At 44.0% G+C, this 19,271-nt stretch overlaps 1 protein-coding gene across 1 annotated transcript in view; it reads left to right on the forward strand.

Annotated features, from left to right (window-relative positions):
• The first annotated feature begins 7,180 nt into the window (after positions 1 to 7,180).
• LOC102570703 (neurexin-3) overlaps positions 7,181 to 19,271 on the forward strand; it is a 127,378-nt gene continuing 115,287 nt past the window's right edge. Inside the window, exon 1 of the mRNA XM_059721350.1 lies at positions 7,181 to 7,413. The gene's annotated coding sequence lies outside the window, so the exon portion shown is untranslated. The remainder of the gene's footprint in view (positions 7,414 to 19,271) is intronic.

Below are 19,271 nucleotides of genomic sequence, written 5' to 3' on the forward strand. Positions count from 1 at the left end.
AGAACAACATACCTTTAATAGGGGAGAAGCTATCCCCAGGAGGGTCTTGTCCTCAGTGAAGGTCTGTTTAAGTTATGACAGCTTCTCTGGGGATTTAATCTAACTTAGAAGTGGTAACTCAAAGCAGAACCAAAATGTAACATACTCAGTGTTGCCAACTCTCATGGTTTTTGGCGTTATTCTTAAAGTCTGTGCTTCAGGAATATGAAAAACTATCCATCCATCCATCCATCCATCCATCCATCCATCCATCCATCCATCCATCTATCCATCCATCCAAAAACCATGAGAGTTGGCAATACAGCCTACTGGAACAAGGGGATATAAAATGAAACTGTTGGGTAGTAGGTCTTAAACAAACAAGAGGTTTTATTTCACACAGTGTTTAACTTGTGGAACTTGTTGCCACTTGATGTTGTGGAAACTGATAGTTTAACTCAGTTCAAAAAGGAGTTGGATAAATTGTTGGAGGAAAGGTCCACCAGTAGTTACTGAACATGGTGCAGCCTCCACTTGCCATTGTGAAACAAGACCATCTAGTCTAGTGTACTATGGTATGAGTCAGTAAATGGAAGTTCTTATGCAACCATCTTCTGTTGTGCCTTCTCTTCTTGTTGAATCTTTCAGTAGAGTCATGATTTGGTGCTGATGACATCATAGTGTATTTTCCTGGAAACAAATACAATACCACAAAGCCAAAAGGTCCAGTGAATACGAGATGGTTGATAAGGCTGGCAAAGGAATTTTTTTGGGGGGGCACTAAAGAAAAGAAACATGCAAAATGTGAAAGATGGAAGGGTCTGTGCATTAATTCCCTGGATTTTATCATTCTTTGCTGTTTTGCCTTCATCTGAGACTGTTCACTTGCTGGACTGTACAAACAAAGCAGGCTGATCTTGGTTTGTTTTGGGATGGGATATGAAGGGGAGCCCTTTAGAAGTGATTGAAGTGAGGGGTGTCTTCCCTCTGCACCAGGACTGAGGCAAGGCCCCTGTATGGCTGTAGGTGGTACTAGGCTGCTGGGAGCCGCAGGGGCAATTCACTGGGGATTGTTTATTCTTCTGAGTAGGTGCTAGAGGGCACTGTATGTCTGAAGTTGAGATGAGACATTGACTTCAACATGGCAGTAGACAGCACTAGATTATTTTGTCAGTCTTCAAATGCAGTTATTCTTTAAATTGCAAATTGTGAAATTTTACAGCTGTTCTTTCCTTCTTCCCCTGTGCACTTTCATATACACATCTACGCACATGTAACCTACATGTTACTATCACCCTTACACATGCATGTAAACACACATACAATATATCCCCACACAGGTTGACTGACCTACATTCTTAGATGCTGTTCCATAGGGATTCTGTTACCAATATTTCCACACAAACCTTATTCATCCACATACACTGATTCTCTTACCTGAGATTTCTCACATGCATGTGCTTATACTTACGCATTCACTAATACTCACACATGCTCAAGTACACACAACAGCTTTATAGACATAATCTTACACTTTTGCAGTCATATGTGCATGATACTCTTTCTGTCTCCTACATACTACACTAAACAAAATGTTGCATTATAATATTGCATTATATACACCATGTGAGGTTTCTTTGTAGCTATTAAACAAATGCAATTGATCATGCTAGGAGGAGGTGGAAATGGATTGCAAATCAGGAGTAAAGAGATACATCCTGTGAATCAGCCAGAATAATTTCTCAGTTTGGACCTCCTGCTGGAGTGAAAAATGGCGTTTACAGGAGAAAGGTTTAGAACTAATCCCTTGAAATGATGGTAAAGTGAATTCTTTCCAAGCATTGCCATGATTACCTTTTCCCAGTCTCTGTTATTCCTTATTATTGTAATGAGTTCTGCTCTCTGAAGTAGGATAGGTCACCATCCAGATAAAATCAGTTTTGTCTGGCACTACTGAGATGATCTGATCACAGTTTGGACTGCGGCTTCTAAATTCACCTTGGGTATTAACTTCTGGGCAAAAGATATTAAAAGTGCTAACCTGGCAAAAAAAAAAAGAGAGAGAGAGATAAATTACCCTATTGCCCTTGCTATACAGTTTTCTTTGCCATGGCCTCATCTCTATTAAACCCAACTGTAATAACCTACCATATAGGCACTTGACTTCAGTGACAGTGTTGTATCAAACCTTCAGTGAATGCCATTCAGAGAATCTAAGTGAAAAGGCCCTGGAGAACTCACTGTTACTAGACAATCCCGCATTGTGATTGTAGCAGGGGATAAGACCAGGTGGGACAAAGTAGATCCTCACTGTTCCTTGTCTGACATGCTTTTAGTGGATTTTAAATTCTTTCTGAGAGTTGATTTAATGGTGATAAATAGGGGCCAAAGAGCATCGCTGGAGAATGATGCCCTCTGTCCCCTGGCACATGTGTGGCTTTCTATTTTCCCCTGAAACAATGCTTCAATGAATGCAGCTCCTTTCTGCTAGTGTGGAGCCACCATGGGGATGGCTGTCTCTCTCCAAGGATCAGACAACCCTTGCTAACAAGGAAGAAATCCTTGTGGTACAGTTATAGAGCTTTTATTACCAAAAAGCATTGCCTCAGGTCACCTAAGAACCATCAAGGCATTCACCACCCATGCGTTTTGGACCATCACCAGTGCTCCTTTGCAGAAAGGCCCTGCATTGCATTCCCTAAACTTCTGATTTAGTCATGAGCTTTGTCCTGAGGCCATACTGGAAGCCATTTCATGGCCTTTGGGTTCTCAAGTCCTGGGTATTGGGTGTGAGCCCCCTCTCCAGCATCTCCCACATAGCTATAACTGGCTAGAATTGCTTATGTCTCTAGTAACGCTGCAGGGTCTGTTCAGGGCTCCCCCTGAAGTGAGCCCTAGGCACAGAGGGCTGCTTTGGTGCTGTCACAGAGGGAAGGAACTCTGTCTCCCTTCCTCTCCTCTTGCTGCTTCGCAAGAAGCTGCCAGATGCATGGGGAGGGTAGCAGGTGGTGCTGCTAAGGGCACCAGAGCCTGGATGGAAAGCTGCAGCAGACCCTGCTCTTCTTAGCAGGCCCCAGCCTGCCACAGGTGCTCCTTCCCTGTCCCAATACTCTGGGCTCCCTCCCACCTCCAGTTCTCTTGTTCTACAGGCGCTGAACTCCCCCTACGGCTTCTCTTGCATGACAGCCCCTGCATCCCCGTGCCTACACTTTGGTGGGGAGGAGCTGGTGACTACTTTCCCCTCTGATGCCTCAGTTGGAGCTGCATTGCCCTGGGCAGCTGTGCTAGCCCACCCTTCCAGCTCTTGAGTGACCTGAAAGAGGTGCCTGCGTCCTTTTTCCCAGTGTCCCAGAGCCAGCCTAGCCTAGAACTGAATGGAGACAGACGTCACAGAGAGCAATCATCCCAGAGCCCATTCCTAGCATGTTGGTCCAATCAGCTCCATAAAATCCTTCTTTGCTGAAGCAGGCATGGGGCTAAAGTAATAATGCCTTCAAATGTTCCTACAGGTGTGCGTTCTGAGAACCAGACCTGTGAAAGGCTGTGTGTACATGTACTACGTGTCTATGTGTACACACTTACACATGTATACAGCATCTGCAGTAATGTTTGGTTGACACTGCCTGTGCTCTACATTTCTCTCTGCTTTATTTTTTTTCCTCAGTGCCCATCTCAGAGCATCTCTCTATCCTAGGCCCCAGTTTATGTTTTCAGGTCCCAAGTTCTGTCTTTGTATCTCCAAATAAATGTCAGTATCGCAAGCTGTGACTGTGGGCCCTGCAGTGTGTTCCACACTCTTAAACAGAGGCAACCCTCAAGGTGCATACAAGGTACACACATTTCTCAAATAGAGCTCACATCCTCTTTGCTGTTCCCTTGCTTTCCTGGACGCTCTTTATATCCTAATCTTTTTCCATCCCTAGATATGCGCTTGTAGTCTAAATTATGCAAATGTTTGTGGTTCCAGGCCGGGTCCCTGCTTTTGAGGTTGTGGGTTAACGACTCAAGATGACAGATGTGTTTATGTGCCAAATAAGTGTCTAACAAGTCACAGGTGACATGTTATTCCCAGGAAGCAGAAGTTCTAGCAATTTACTCCAACAGGAGTTGCCAATCTTTATACTTTGCTAGAATTAGACTAGAATGGTATGTCCAGAGAAAGAATTAAATTGAAAGTACTGTAAAGGAAACTAGTATAGCAAGAAGGCTGGAAAAGACTGAAAGATAATTCAGCTGTCCAAGTTTACTTCTTTTTTTCTGCTTGATTTGCAGGCTTTGCCACTTGGCATTTGAACACCCTCTGCTGGTCGAAGGGGAGAATGCGAGAGTTGTCCCAAGATGGAAGGACTCATGCATAGGTGAGCAGGAGCACCTGACACTGATGATCTGCAGAGTTCTTAAATAATTCCCTTGTGATGTTAGGAAAATGGATCTTGGGTTTCATTTAGAAAATGACTTTTCCTCATAAAGACTCTTGAAAATGAACCTGATGCTCCAACAGATTATTTACTTGTTCCTAAGTCAAGCTACATGGTCCATCCAAGAAGAGAGATTTTTTTGAGGGAATCTTTGTAAAGGTCCATGGTTTGTGTTGGGAAGCACAACATGTTGAGGGGACAATGGAAGTCTCATAGGATTGAATGATCCTTTTGCATATCTGAGAAGTAAAAATCAGTGGGGGATGGGGGTGGAGAGCTGGGATTGAAAAAGAAAGAATTAGTGAAACTGGTCAGAGAAATAAGCCCTTCCTGTTGAGTGTACCCTGTTCTGTATCTAAAAGATTTAAGGATCTTGAGATCTTTAGCAGCAGTAGGGACTTCAATTTTATTATTGATTTTACATGGAAAGCAGTCAGACACTGTGGTGATAGACTGCAGTATAAGAACCTAAGACCTTTCCTACTGGCAATTTAAGTAAGACTTTGTCAACTGGAGGCCCTTATGTATTTGGACTTCCAATTGATAGTCACATGAAATCATTGCATTGATAGACGAATCTGGGAAGTGCAGGATCACCAAAAGTACAAACTAGGACATATATCCTGAGCCCAATTTTAGTTGAATTTGTTAGGGGAGGCGAAGAACTGTGTTTTCCAGAGGGGAGAAAAAACCCCAGGGAGACCTGATACTACCTTGAACTATTATTCAGCTTTGCTGCATGGCTGTTGTATACCTCAGAAGCAGCTGCATTTCAGCAGTGGGCAAAGTGATCAATATGTAGTGTATAAAATAATAATTATTTTTATTTGAGTGCTGTAAGTAGGCTGGAAGTAAGCTCTGTGCTGTATGAAATGTAGAGAAAGACAAAAGCTTTGATTATTTTCTATGATCTGAAAGAAAAGGAAGGGCAGGTATCTTTTCAATCTACTCATGGAGCAAATGCATTTCTACATGCTTGTCACTGTAGTATCTAGGCACGGTACACACAGATTTATTTGAAGGTGCCAGGTCTATAGATTCATTTTTTGACTTTGGAGTTTGCTTCTGCCCTGGTTCTTTTAGGAATGCATGAAACAACTGGAACATGTCCTTGAGTCTTTCTGATCACTTTGGGGAGAATGCATAGCATATGGGGGAGACTGTTAATTGCCGTTTTATTTATTGTGTTAAGTGATAATGCTGATAGTAATGGTTAATAATATTTACTACTTACCCTCTGTGGGTGAAGTCTTGGCCCCAGTTTAGTCAATGTCAAAACCTTAACTCTTTTCTTGACTTCAACTCTTTTCTTCCATAGGTCTCAAAGCATTTTGTAGATATAAATCATGATAACATACGTACACATGATCTCCTTTCAGAGACGGCAAAATGAAGGGACAGAAAGTTCGTAATAAGACTTCTACAAGGTTACAAGCCAAATCAGTGGTGCACACTAACAGATTTGCACAAGCTATGAAACGGCACATAATTTTACCTGGAATATCAAATAAATTTCAGTCAAAAATAGTTAAAAACAAAGTCTTGCAAAAATATAAAAGGAATAGAAATGCTTCTGTAGGCGTTTATGAAAACTGTTATTGAAGATTATTTTTTTTCTGGGCCAGTCTTTTACCTTTTATGTATGTGATCAGCCCTTATTCACCTGACTGATTTTGTTGAATGTAATGAGCTCCATATGTATCTAAAACTTAAATGTGCTTCTGCAATGTTGGGATTGCAGATGTGGCTATCGTTTTAGATTAGTTCATGAGAGCTGGTAAGTGAGTGACTAGAAACTGAAAGTGAAACTGACCAGTGTAATTCTCTGCTCAGTGTAAAAGCCCTGAAGGATAAAAAGTAAACAATCTGTTGAAAATTAATTGAAAATCTTTCAGTTCTCATAATCAGCACAGTGAGTGAGGTATAAATAAAACATAGGCAGATAGAAGGATGTGCCATTAGTAATCATATACTTCTTTAGAGGGATATTGTGTGCCTTGACAGTACCTTTTCATAATTTTCCATGCAGTTCTGGAGATTCATGCTTCTGTGAGCTCATTCCTGTCAGGACTTGTGTGAGTTGCAGACAGAGAACCATCTGAACTCTGAATTGCCTGTCTTTGTCAGCCAGGGTTATCACCTTCACATTATTTAACTGAGGTGCTTTCTCTTTGTGTTGAATATATATTGAATCTGAATGTAAAATGAAGTGTATATGTTTGAGAGTGCCTGTATATGTGTGGGTCCTTTATGGAAAAGTCCCCTAGAATTGAATACAAGTGATAATGTCTTTCTATAAATTTTCAGCCAAACTATAGAATCCTGCATCAAGGAAAGCTAGCATTTGGCTAGAAACAATTCTCTGTTGTTTTCTATAGGGAGGAAATAATTCTCTAGTGCAGTCTATAGGTTTGCAGAGCCATTTCAAGATACCCACTCTTTAATTTCTGTAGAGCCCTCTTAGTTTAATCGCCATTACATTCAACAGGACCTTCCCAGGGGGGGAGTGTGCGTGTTATCTTCCCGTTGCAGTTTCCCTAAGGCTCCTTTTCTGTGTGGGAAAGCTGGGCTTTCAAACACCTGCCTCTTAGTCATCCAGGGTATGAGGATGTCCCCAGATTACATCTTCTCAGCTGTTTGCAAAACAGCCCAGGGAGGAGGTGAAGCCCTGAGCCACACAGCCTGGCTGTCTCTTTAAATGCTGGGGTCTGTGTGCTGGAGAGGGAGGGATCGGCTTTGGAGTGCGTGAAATTCCTGGGCTCCTCTGACAGTCTCAGGCAGAGAGCTCAGCTCTACACATCTCCTCTTGCATGCAACTCACTGAGAGGGAGAGGCAAGCCAAGCCTCCCCTCTCTGCCTGCTTCCCAAGCCATCAAGGACCCGTTATAGCATCTCCAGCACCCCCACCCACCCCCCCCACTCCCTCCCAGAGAGACACCCTGGATTCTTACAGCCCCAAAGAGGAAACAAACAAAAGAGTTGATTAAACAGCCAAAAGCTCTTCTCAACTGCAAAGGTAAGACTTTGGGGGAAGGATGGATGGCAGGATTAAACAGCCAAAATGAACAGCTGTTTCTGTGCATCCAGCGGAAAGACTTCCAGTGTGAAAGGCAGTGGGTGCTATAAGTTTTGACTTGAGAGATCCAAGAGTGCTCTTTTAAAAAAAAAATCTTGAACCACTTATGTCTTGGAGATTTATTATTATTTTTTGGTCCAGTCCTGTGAGTTTACCCCCCCCTCCCCGACTCCACACCCTGTTTTCTTTCCCTCTCATTCCCATCTACAAAAAGTAAGACAGGTTTTTGGAAACTGTACACCTAGTTGGATTATCTGTTTTCAGGTGACAAGCACAAACTCCTCTCCTGAATGACTACTTCTATTTTTGCTCCCCCTCGCTCTTCTTATTTCAGTTAAGAAAAAAAATTGAAGAGGGTTTACTTTTTTTTTTTTTTAAAGCAGAGAATAGGAAATCCCTTTTTTGAGAGTAGAAAATGCTACCTTGAATTAAAACAGGGATTTGCTTAGGAATCAAACTATTTGACTACGGGCTAAAAGGTATGATTTTTATTACAACATTTTTGGGAAGAAGGGGGAAAAGACAAAAGTTTTCTTTCCCCCTCCTCCTTTCTTTGGCTTTGGATCTATTACAGAAGAAGCTTCCCTCCCCGCCTTCCATTTGTTTATATTAATGATTTAGTAGCCGTCTTGCCTGAAAACTTCCACTGTGGGCGACTGCTGTGGGTTTTCAGGCAGCGAGTGACCTTAAAGGTTGGTTCGATGCTTTCTTCGTGCAAGATGCATGCAGAATACCCAGTTTTCTTTTTCTTTGTTTTGTTTTGTTTTGTTTTTTACATCTAACTGCTTTAAAATGTCAAAGAGAAAACATCATTCTGTCAGGGCAGTGATGTAATTCTCCTACCTAAGAGCACTGACTCTGGTGCTTTGCAGGTGACTAGTCTTTTGCTTACTCTTTAATTTTATTTTAATGGCAGTCTTTCCTGGGTAACAACTACCTTAATTAACCGCCATTCTTTAAGAATACATTTTGTTACAATTGAAATCTATCTTTTTTAAAAAATTCCCCTTTCAACCTCTAAAATAATAATAATAATAAATTGGCGGGAGATCAGAGACAAAAAAAACAAAGGTTCAAGGAGGAGAACCTAAGCTAAAAATATGGAATCGTTAGAAAAAGGCCACTTTGAGTCTTTTGTATATCCAAGCCCGTGCCCACATCTTAACTAGTCAGAGCTTTGTGGAAAATAGAATTAAAAAAAAAAATATTTTGTTCTTATTCCGTCCCTGGACGCAATTGTTCGGTGTTAAGCACCCAGCCTTCCTAAGGAGGTGAATACACTGACATGACCGCCTGCCAACACCAATGTTAAATTATATTTTTGGGGGCTGTTTTTTGTTGGGTGAACTCATAATTAGGCTGGTGAAAAGTCAGAGGGGGAGATGCTGGGTTGGTGGGAAAAAACTAGACCAAAACGCATTTGCTTCCAAGCTGGATATAGTGAGTTATTAATCTTAGTGTGTGACTGAAGGGTGTTGTACCTATCATTAGTTTAAGTTAAAATGGTCCATAGTGTTAAGTCAGGCAAGTTTATCTAAGGTTTAGTAGCATTTTTGGGGAACAAGGGTGGGGAGAGAGCTGAGAATCTTGCCCTTGGTGTTGCCGACGGACGCACTTTATCTGCTGAGGAAGGTGGGGTATTTTTGTGTAGATAATTTTGCATTTCTGCTGTTGGCTTTTTTCGGTCATCAGCACGTTCCCACATAATTGACTTTCTCCTGGAAGGCATACTGCTTTTGGGAAGGGGAGACAGGAGGTGTGTCTGGGGATGTCGGAAGTTTGGGGATAATGGGAGCAACAGGGCTGTATTTATTTTTATTTTTTTTAAAAAAAAGAAAAACAAACGGAGTTGGCAAGTGAGAATTCTCTTTCTGGAGCATTCGGGCACCTTCAGGTGAGGTGTGTGTCTGTGTTTTTTATTATTTAATTTATAATTTTTTTAAAGTGGGAGAGGATAAAAGCAGTAGAAAATAAATAAATAACTGAAAGCCCCATATTTGATTTCATCATACTAGTGATGATGGCTTCTTGATAGAACCGATATCTGCCGATATCACCCTCTTCCATGGCTGAAGCGTGGCCTCATTTTACGCTGCGTTTCCACTGAACATGTTGACGTGCTGCTGCTTATATAAGGGGAAGAACAAAATTGAGCGGATTAGTGTTTGAGATTTTGAGATCGGCTACCCAGATCATTGTTGTGTGTTTTTTTGTTTTATTTTTTCCTTGGGGTTATTTGGTGGGGGAAGAATGGAGAGAGTGGGGAGGGGGTGAAATTGGGGAGTGGGGTTGGGGAGATAGAGGTGATGCGGGGAGCAGCTTATTCGCATAATGTCTGCGCTACGTCCTTTTTTTAAAGCCCATTATCTCTAAAAACACATTATTCTTCAGATTGGTCTCAAAAATGGTGGGAGGGGTTATCATAGCGAGGGGGTTTGCTGTGGGAGTCATTAGAACCACTGCTGCAAAACCAAGATACAGAAATCCATCTGCACCAACATTTTGGGGGGAGGGAGGACATTTGGTGGGGAGGAAGGGATGGATTGTCAATCTTGGATTAGCAGAGTAGAAAGCTTTGTATTCTTCATTTTCCTCCCATTTTTTCCCATTCCCCCAACCCCCATTCGCACACCCCTTCTCCTCTCCCCCCTCTCCCCCCGAAGGCTTCTCGTCTCTTGACGAGAAAATTCTGTGTTACATCCTGATGGCTCTGCGGCTTTTTTTTAGTGCATCACAACAGTGGCACGATGACCTTTGCTTCATGCCACACAGATGCAGGCTCCCGATAGGCGTGTGACTGTGGCTTGGATGTGCGTGCACTTACACGCATACATACACACACACACATACACACACACGTGATGGGCCTTGATTTAATTCCCCCCTCCGCCCCCTTTTTTTTTGCTTCATCGACATTGGTAGGGGGTGGGAAACGCAGCAAATGCCAAAGGCACGTCCATCCATTTTGCCACCCCATCTTGCCGTTCTGTTTTCCAGGCTGCTGTGTCGCACATCGTACGATTTTGTGTTAGGGAGGGATGTGGATGGTGGGGGTCTGGAGGGAGAGAGAGGGGGGAGTTGTGCCTGTGTTGGGGTGGGGGGGGGAGGGGAATGGACCTGACGATGTTAATGACATTTTTTTGGTCAAACGAATGTCTCGTGATAATGATTCAGTGTAACCATCCGTGAAATACATGCTTGCGACACACTGGAATAAAGGTTACTCCAGGGAGCTCTGGCTCAGCTGGGCATGCTCTGGGGAGTGTGTCGTTCATACACTGTGGAGACAAAACAGACGTGCACCCAATGCCCCTCCTTTCCCAAAGCCCACTTGTATGTTCAAGCTAGAGGGCATTGCAAGGTAGAGGCAAGGCAAGGACTGTGCTGGAGCCAGGACCAAACAAAGCCTTTCCAGGTTGTCTTCCTGTGCCATCCCTCCTCCTCTTCCTCGAGCCTGTCCATGGGAATATCAATGTTTCCATGTAGTTCTGTGCCGGAGGCTGCGTGTTCTGCGTGTGTGAGACTTGAGGGTGGCGAATCAAAAGAGGAATAAGCTACTCCCCTTCCTCCGGTAGGATGTGTAGGAGAGACATGGTTTTTCTGGTGTGGGCAGAGACAGAGGGGGAAAAATCCCCTTCCCCCCCTAACCCTTGTTGGGGGAAGGACCTAGCAAGCCCTGGAGACGCTGTGGGTGACTAGATGGGCAGTGGGTGGACAGCGTGCTTGTAGGTGTGGGGTGGACAAGAAAGCGGAGGCAAGGCTGTTAATAGTGTAGAGTGTGGCTGGCTGGTCTGCCCATGCTGAACCCTTTCTAATGACTGGCAGAACCTGTAATCCCCCTCCCCTGGATCCAAAGTCCTGCCCACACTTCAGCGAACACTTGTCTTTCGGTCGTGGTCTGGCTGGTCTCTCATGGGGCTGAGAGAGGTGCTGGTAAAGAGAAGAGATCTCTAATGGCTTCCACCTTCCTGCTGGCTAATTCCCTGGTGTCCTGCATGTGGCTAAATTTCTCTGCACCAATCTAAGGTCTCCGTGTTTCTAGATCTTTCTGCGTTACAAAGCAATAACAAAAGGGAAACACAATCAAAAGGGTTGGAGCCATTTTTGCTTGCCTTTTGCTCTCTTCGTCTCTCCTTTTCGGAGCTGACCTTGAGGAACAGTGGCAAACTCCAGCCAAGGGGGTGGGGTGGGGTGGGGGATTTTCGGGCTCCAATTGGCTGTTCTGTGCAGGGGGTGTTGCAAAGAGTAATGAAGTCTCCTCAGTTCTGCTGCTTTGTGTCCACAGGGGCACTTGCACCTGAGCCTCAGCTGTCCAGTTTCAATAGAGAATTGTTTCTTTAGGGTCTCTTTCCATCCCCTCCCTCTCCAGCCGCTTAGTTAATGGCTGTCGTGCTGCAGCTTCAGCACTTGAGGGCCAGCCATGCCTGTAGTACAGAAGACAATGCAGTGGCTGGGTGAGCAACAGGCAGAGGGTGCTGCAGGTCCCAGATAGTTGCTCTGGTCCTCAAACTAGCTATCGATTTTTCTGTACAGTGAAGATGGGTGTTGGTTTTTACAGTTCCTCCATTCTCCCAGTGGCCAAAGCACTGATGCATTTCAGGAGCCATCTCAGTACCCAGCCAAGTGAGAGGGATTATCCATGAGTTGTTAATGAAAATTGGGAGGCTAAAATAGAGTTCCAGAAGGCACTGGACTCTCCTGAGGCATCTGGCATCTCCTGCGGCTGATATGGTGTTTGTCCCAGATTTGATACGGTCCAGGCAGAGCTGGGATGCATCTCTTGCCTTGACCCAGAGGGAGAGAAGGGAATTTCAGTCGCTACCGCTCCTTCAGTCTTTGGTTTCTCATCAGAGGCTGCCGGGGGTGGGTGAGGCACTTAAAGCTAACAGTACCGGTGGATTTTGTGGTCTGGACACCTGTTCCACTAGGGAATGAACAGAAAACCTCACTGGCATGTCTTATACAAGCTGCCAGGCAGCAGCAGGCAGGCAGGGACCGCTTTTGTACATCCCTGGTGCCCTAAAGGCAAAAGGTCCCACAGCCCATTCCTAATTCTGCATGCCAAAAATGACCTTCCTACAATCTTGTTAAGGGCATTTCAGAGCAGGGAGGAGCCACTCCTTTCCCCTTTCTCATCGCAGCAGCAGTAGCATTTCAATGGATCTACCATTCTCTTTGCTTTTTGTTTGTACTGCCCGTTAGCTCCTCCAGGGCTCCACAGCCCACCAGGAGTCCTTCTGTCTTATTATGTATATCTTGGGAGGAGCAGGGGGTCACTTTCCCACTTAAATTTTTCCTCCTTCCCCTTTCTTTCTGATGAACAGCCCTGTGCATTCTGTAGCACTTTGGGAGTTTGCAGGTGGAAGGATTGGGGCTGGCAGATCTATGACATACCGCATCAAGGGAAGGGTCTGGTAGCCTGTCATGGCATGAAATAAGAAGGGGCCAGACATATTGCCACAACTGGCAGCTGAAGTCAGGGATGAGCTCTGCTGACAATTTGAGAACAATTTGGTTAAATTAAAAAAAATACAATAAAGCCCTAACTTTATTCTCAAGTCCCCATGGGCTTAATAGTATAACGATCAGGACAAGGGGACAAGAGAGATCCTGGGACTATGCAGCTGGACTCAGAAACCAGCCACATTTTTTAAAGCCTTGCTGCTTATTCTTAATAGCCCTCCCCTCTCTCCAGGCAATAGCCGAGTCTATCTTTCTCCTTAATGCAAAGAGCAAGTGGCAAGGAAGGTTATTCACTGGTTAGAGCATAGACAGGTAAGATACTTGGGTTGTAGTCACCAAATTACTGTGCGACTTAGCGCCAAGATATCTGTGTTCCCTGTGCCTCAGTTTTCCCTCCCAGGTGAGAGGAGGGTAATATATAGAAAGTGCATTCTGGCCTCTCTGGTGACAGTAATAGCAGACAGACCACAAGACACAAATGGGAGGATATCACGGGAAAATTTGCTCTTTTACTGTCTAGGGTGCCCCTATTGTGTGGTCAGAGGATGGCAGTCTGTAGCACTGATTACCTGGTATCTTTTGACAAAACTAATTTTTTTCAGGCAAAGAAAAATCAGAATTTTGATGTGGTTTAATTTAAACTTGACTGACTTACAGTCTTGGAGAGACATGACAAAGCACTTTATAGAGATGTGGTTGAGATGCTGAGTGATACCTTCTCACTAGAAATGTGCCAGTGGGGTGAAGGGTTCTGAACTGTTTATGATAAGGGTGGGCAGGGGCAGAGTCAGCTTTGTTGCCCTTCAGAGCAAATGTTTGGTGTGAGAATCCACATCATAACCACTCTCGAGCAGTTCAGCTGCCTGACTAATACCACAGGTTCCTGCAGGCCAGCAAACATGGTTGCTCTTGTCTTCTCTTTGTGGGCACATGGCTCTTTGTGGCTGTGAGAGTCAGGCACTGGGGGAAGAATGGGGAGGGTGTGAACCCGGAAAAAGGCATCTGTAGTGGCTTAGGCTTAGTTTGGAAATTCGTCTCTCTCCATCTAGAATGCTCTCCCTTAGCGGGCGTGAGAACAGTCCCCCTTCCACCCTCATTTTCCATTGCCTGTTGGAGGTTCCTCCTCCATCATGCCCCAATGGCAGCTCAGCCTCTTTTCCCCTGTGTTCACTCCCCCTACTCCTCATAATGCCCTTGACATTGCTGCAGCATTCCCTGCATCTAGCCACCTCCCAGCAGTAGGATGAGAGCCAAGGAGTGGTCTGGAATAATAATTAATGAGGATAAAGGAGGGTGATTTGATGTTTGACTTAAACCTTTGAAGCTGCCTGTACCCTCTCTTCTGCCATCAGAATGTGTAGCAAGGAGTGGCTCCAGTAGCCATTCTCTAGACTGACTTTGAGAATGTGTTTTGGCTTCTGGTAGATGAAAGTGTCATGTCTCTGCACATCACCACTGCTACTGCCATGGTAATGGGAACCTTACTGATTGGAAGGATGGCTATAATGAAGTCTATGGGGTGTTAAGACTTTAGCACAGTTGTGATGAGGACAGGTTCCCCAAGCCTGTTTAAAGAAGCTCAGTGCGTTGGGGAAAGGATAGCATTACCCTTTGGAATGATACCTAGTCATGCTACTGTCACATGCTGTTCAGGAGACATGTGTTACCCATCTTTTCTGCAGTGCTGTCAGGTCCTTCCCCACCCACATGATTGCTTTGTGGATAGGAGGAATTCCATGGAGATGGCATGGAGGGTATCCATCGGAGAGAACGAGCAGGGGAGGGCATGGGGCAGATAGGAAGGAAGAGTTTTCTGGTGGGGTAACTGCCTGATGTGACGTGCTGTGTCCACAGAACCGGGACGTGTTGGCTTCATTTCAGTGTGTGCTATTGCCCATTTTTTTTTCCAATAATGTTTTAATTAAACATTGATTTTGGTGGAAAAGGGAATCTGCTTGAACTGCAAAAACTAAATGGAGTGCAGAGGAATGGGATCTTGTGAGAGATGTGTGGAGGGGCCTGCTGTCAGCTTTCTGTGTGATTGATTGTAGAGGCAAGGGAGATAGGGGCTGTGCACAAATTGGTTCATCCCGTGTCCAGAGTTTTTCTGCCTTAGAAGAGGAACCTCTCTTTTCATTCCTGTGTTTAAGATGTGCCTGAGATCCAGGCAAGTTTGTGATCAGCTGAGTGTCCAGCACACTTACTTGCTGCTCTTCTGCTAATTAATCTGTGATCCCAATTAATTAAATACAGATACAACTCAGAACATGCATTGTAACAGTGTGCCTGTTTCTGTTGCCTGGAAGAACTCAGTGACTCACCTGGACTTCAGTTTATTGCATGTGAACAACAAATACTGAACCCTGTCCTTCCCAGAAATAAGTAGTAGAAGGTATGATGGGATGACACAGTCTCCTTTTCCCACTCCATTGAGCTGGGATCCCTGCATCTGATGGGGAGGCCTCGTTAGAGGACAGTCCAGTGTCTTCTCTGTTCCCATCTTGAACAGTTTCACTCTTAATATTTTTAGCCTTTTCTAGTCTGGTGGTACTGTGAAAGTAAGAAAGAATAAGAGCGAGGGAGGAATCTTTCTGACCCTGTCTATACCTCAAAAAAGTTTAGATTCAGGTTCTGGGTAGATTATCTCTTTTATTCCAGGTAGCTTCACTACCTAGAGGTAGCTTCACCTAAAGGGACCCAAAGCTGATGGCTGCTTTCCTATCTGGTCTACTCTGTACGATACTGGAAAGTGCAGAGAATTCTAGTCCAGGTTCAGGGCAAACCTAGCAGGAGGAGGCTTAGCCATGGAAGAGTAGCTCTTGGGGCAGATAAATACTCCATAGAACAAATTCTCCACCTGTTTATCTCCTGCACACCTGCTCTGATGTCAGTAGTTGTAAAGAGTCTGGGTAAAGGGGGTTGCTTGGGCAGCTGGTTGAAGAAAACGTTGAAAGACAAGACTGTTGGGTTTCCTGTGTAAGCTGTCACATTTCACTTTTCCTCTCTGTTTCTCAGTTTCTCCCTCACTTGTGAAGTTAAAGGAATTATTTCTCATAGAGCATGTTGAATCTCTTGGAGGGAAAGCTCTGTATAGATGAGGTGGTTGATCCTGTTTCTTTACCCCTTCTTATCTTGTCAGTTCAGCCAGGAGCACTGAAGAATATGGTTGCAGCCAGCATACTGTAGATGTTGTTAAATACCAGTTGTTTTAAGTCCTTTAGGGGTGGAGATGGTGAATGAGAGAATTTGCAATGGGGCTACATCTGTTAGGTCATGTCTGATTAGCTTTTGCAAGGTCTCAAAATAGGTGATAGCATATTATTTTGGGTTCCCATCCTGCTGCCAGCTTTCTGTGTGATTGATGCACTTTAAGTGCAGCTTTCTGTGTGATTAAAACACCTGCTGCCTCTCTGGGGGGCAAACTTTAAGGGAATTGAAGGAAAACACTAGGAAACAAACTAATTCCTTGTGTAAATCCATGAAAATCATTAAACTGGGGGTACATTGGCAGTATATTTAATAACAATGGGTCAATTATAGAGCCTCTCATTCACTTCTCACTCAGTACTGAACTTCAACTAAACTCTTACTGACAAAACTGAGAATTTTTCTGAGTTGGGTCTCAAAGATTTGGCTTACTGTAATTAATGGAGGGGTTTTTTTGTTCCCTTTGTTGTCATTGTCAGTCAACATGACCTGTGTGAGTTCCTAGCAGTTCTGTATATTATTAGCTGTAGTTGTGCAGTGAAGTCACTAGTCAGGTGCCCATGATGGTGCAGTGGCTTCTGTGGTAATGGGTTATGACATCACCGAATAAGTGCATCTGATAAGGAGAGAGAGAACTCCTATTTACATATGAAGGCTACAGTGGATCGAGTAGCAAATACAGTGAAAGGAAAATGACAGTTGAATAAGATCTTGATAAAATATTAACTCTTCTAGGAAGTTTGTCCAAGCATGGTAGTTATTTCTTCCCAGCTTTCTTCATTGCTCACAGGATAGTGCTTTGGGGCACTATATGAGGGTGTGAAGTCAGAACACTTTCTCTGACGAGACATCGATCACATAGCTAAGAAATGGATAACTTGGGGAAATGGTCTGAAATCAATAAGGTGAAATTCAATAAAGATAAGTACAAACAGTACACTTAGGAAGGAAAAATTAAATGCAATGATACACTATAGGGAATAACTGGTAGGCAGCAGGCTGCAGGAAAGGACTGGGGGTCATAGTGGATCACAACTGAATTAAAGTCAACAGTGCGATCTTGTTGCAAAACCTCCCAAAGGTCATTATGGGATGTATTAACAGGAGTTTTACATGCAAGATATGGAGAGTGCATTTTCTCCTCTTCAGGGCACTGCTAGATTCAGCTGTGGTACAGTATCCTGTTTTAGACACCAAATGTTAGCAAAAGAATTGGAGAGATGGGGGCAACAAGAATGATAAAATGTCTAGAAACCATGCCCCATGAAAAAAGGTTGAAAGAATGGGGTTTGTTTCCTCTGGAAAGTGAAGATGGGGTTGGGCAAGGCACGATAAGTCTTTTAACTTAAAAGGTTGTTATGAGAGGACAGTGATTAATTGTTCCTTGTGTCCCCTGGGGGTAGGATGAGAAGTAATCAGCTTAATTTGAAGTAAGGGAGGTTTAGATTAGAGATTAGAAAGGACTTTCAAAGTCTAAGAAGCACTGGAACAAGTTAACTATGGGGGCTGAAAAATCCTTGTCATTGAAAAATGTAAGAACAGGCAGCTAGACAAACATCTCTGAGATCTTGACCCTCCTTTAGAGCAGGAAGATAGACTAAATGGCTCCTGAGGTTCCTTCCAGCCCTACATTTCTAGGGGTCTGTGAAAGGGAGATACCTCTCGTTATTACCATCTCCTTCTACCATAGTACACTGCTTAAGGAAACTACAGACAAAAGGCACCTTCTGCATTCCCTCTGCAGCCCCTTCAACAGCAACAACAATATCCGCTTTTACTGTGTCCTTCCAAAATGTCACAAGGGACATTGCAGCCAAGAGTGGGGGGTAATAGCAGTATGCAGCACTACAAAACTCTCATTTTGCTGATAACATCAGAAGCTGACTCAGTTTCTGGGTCCCTATAACTTTGGAAGTGGAGTTATTAAAGGCTCTCATGCCTGCAGCCAATTCAGTATATACTGAGGAGGGTTTTTTTTGGAAATGGGTGGCTCATGTGGTTTGGAGAGGGAGAAAGGAGGTGTCTGTCTATGGTTCACTAGTTCAAATCCATCTTGGTATATAAGGTGATGCAGAATGACCACAAAAGGGTTTTTTGTGGCTTGTGTGAAGGAGGAAGGCCTCACCCAGTGGTTCTCAAACTTTTTGGACTCAAGACACCCCTCGATGGACTCGAGGCGTCCTCCCTAACTCCTGTGAATTGAGTGGCGCCCAGTTTCAAGAACTAACTTATTTTATTACAGTGCTTACCTTCTTGCAGAGGGACTGGGCAGTGGTAGTGGGGGATTGGCCAGACAGTGGCAAGCCTGAGCCTGCCCTTATCTGCTTATCTCTTCACACCACATTTATCTCTTTACACCTCTTAGTACCCTTCAAAAGATCTGGGGGTGCCCCTGGGTGCCATAGTAACTTGGTTGAGAATCACTGGTTTAGACCAGTGTTTCTCAACCTTTTTAGAGTCAAGGCATTTCTCCTTTGGTTCAAGGCACCCCTGGGAAAATGCCATCTCTTCCTTTTCACTCATTTTTAACTACAGAAAAATGCTAGAGCAATTCTTGTGCTGCAAAGAATGCAGAAAGCCTACAACATGTCAGAATGTTTTTGACACTATGGATTCCTATTTGAAATTTCTGCATTCATCTAAAAGATCTCAAGGCACCCCAGGGTGCCATGGCACCCAAGTTGAGAATCACTGGTCTAGACAATTTTGGGAGTCTCATGCTTGTGATATGTCCATCTCCCAATTTTCCCAAAGGGAAGCAACATGAGTTAGATGTTAATGGGGTGCTGTAGGACATAGGGGAATTGAGAGGGGACACCTGGAGAACTTGCTTCACCAATGACAGTTGCTCTTCATTACTAATAAAGGGGCATGTGGTAGTTCCTAAGGGGAAGAGGTTGCTAAGGAAATTGCTCTCTATTTCCCATAGGAGCTCAGGGAAGCTACTTGGGCAGTTACTGGAAAAATGAGCCAAGACATTGCATATGTTCTTGTGTATTTACTCTGATTTCTTTGAACAGCCTGCCTAGGAGCATGGTAGGGGCCATTCAGTCAATTCCTTGGTGGTGCAGAGATTTCTGTTTGGCTCAGAGAAATCTCTAGCAGTGTGCAGTTTTGAAACTAGGACT

Source organism: Alligator mississippiensis, chromosome 2 (genome assembly GCF_030867095.1).
Source record: "Alligator mississippiensis isolate rAllMis1 chromosome 2, rAllMis1, whole genome shotgun sequence".
NCBI lineage: Eukaryota > Metazoa > Chordata > Crocodylia > Alligatoridae > Alligator > Alligator mississippiensis.